At 56.1% G+C, this 1,705-nt stretch overlaps 1 pseudogene; it reads left to right on the top strand.

Annotated features, from left to right (window-relative positions):
* The first annotated feature begins 433 nt into the window (after positions 1-433).
* Positions 434-1,364, top strand: LOC108356375 (carboxypeptidase Q pseudogene; annotated as a pseudogene).
* Positions 1,365-1,705: the final 341 nt, after the last annotated feature.

Raw genomic sequence — 1,705 nt, 5'->3', positions numbered from 1 at the left:
CAGCAGCAGCAGCTCGAACTTTGCAGCCTTCTGGTCGTGAGTAAGTGACCTGAGTGAATTTAGGTCTTCCAAACTCAAACTCAAACTCAAACGGTGAGTGGGCGAAGTTGCCGTTCAGAGTGAGAACTAAAATTGTCCTCCTTATCCCAGTCAGGCGTGCAGATCATATCTTCAAGTTGAGTCAACGTTCTTCCGACTCATCAAGTCGTCAACTCTGACGAAGTGTCATCATCGTCGGGACGACGCTGACGTTGTGCTGGTGCCGCTGCCGGCGCCTGACAAGTGCTCATAAAAGCCAGGTCTGCTCCTCAGTCCATCACCACCACCACACGCTTCACTCATAGTGTTCACGCCAAACGTCCTCATCTTCGGCTCTTTGTCCTCTTCCTCTTCTTCTTCAAGTGCTGCACCACCACCACCACCACTACAAACAATGAAATATCGTCTACTTTTTGCCCTGGTCGGCTGCCTCGCCACCTTCTGTTCTTCGGCTCCAGCGACCACCTCGTCTTCATCGCCACCACCAAATTCTTCATCGTCCAACTTGAAGATCTTCTCCGGCGAAGGCTGTGCCGAGAACCAGCTCTACCAGACGGTCTTCAAGTCGCAGGTGGCCGCCGTGGCCGGCGACGTGCGGAAGCTCGTCCAGGCGGTGATGACCACGCCGGAGCAGTCGGGCTCAACGTACGAGCACCTCGCCTACTTCGTCGACAAGTTCGGCGCCCGCTTTACCGGCACGGAGAACCTCGAGGCGGCCATTGACCACATGCTGTCCTGGCTGAAGAAGGAGGGCCACGAGAATGTACACGGCGAGAATGTCTCGGTGCCGGTTTGGGTAAGTCTTTGGTTGTTTGTTTGTTTGTTTGAGTTATAAATCTTCTTCCCCAGACCCGCGGAACCGAGTGGGCGAAGATGGTGAAGCCCCGCGTGAAGAAGCTGAACATCCTCGGCCTTGGCTACAGCGTCGGCACGCCCGGAAAGCGGCCCCTCGAGGCCCCAGTCATCGTCGTCCGTGACTACGCAGAGCTGGAGCGCCGCGCGGCCAACGTCTCCGGCAAGATTGTCGTCTTCAACTTCCGCTATGAGAGCTACGGCCTCTCGGTGGACTACCGCGAACATGGCGCCAGTCGGGCGGCAAAGTACGGCGGCCTGGCCGCCCTCATCCGTTCGGTGACACCCTTTTCTATCAACTCGCCGCACACTGGAATGCAGGGTAAGAAATCGAGGTTATTTTTAGGAAAAAAAAGTTTATCATCTTACCTTTCATCGTTTTTCAGAATACGTAGGGAATGTCACCCAGGTGCCTGCCGTCTCCATTACGGTCGAGGATGCGGAGCTCCTGCAGCGGCTCACTGATGACGGCGGTAAGTGATGATCATTTCGAACTGATCTTTAAGAAACTTTTCTAATCTTCTTCTCCCTCTTTAACAGAAGAGGTAGTCATCCGCCTGTACTCTGAGAACCGCCTCTCCCAAAATCAGGCCATCTCGCGAAACGTTGTCAGCGAACTGGTGGGCAGCCAGCGACCCGATGAGGTGGTCCTCGTCAGCGGCCACCTCGACTCGTGGGACGTCGGCCAGGGAGCGATGGACGACGGCGCGGGTGCCTTTGTCTCCTGGCGGGCGCTCTCCGTGGTGAAACAGCTTGGCTTCAAGCCCAAGCGGACGATGCGCTCTGTTCTCTGGACCGCTGAGGAGATGGGCCT

This window comes from Rhagoletis zephyria, unplaced genomic scaffold (genome assembly GCF_001687245.7).
Source record: "Rhagoletis zephyria isolate East Lansing unplaced genomic scaffold, Rhagoletis_zephyria_1.1 Rzeph_scaffold_58047, whole genome shotgun sequence".
NCBI classification, from domain to species: domain Eukaryota; kingdom Metazoa; phylum Arthropoda; class Insecta; order Diptera; family Tephritidae; genus Rhagoletis; species Rhagoletis zephyria.
This window is presented reverse-complemented; position numbering and strand designations above follow the sequence as displayed.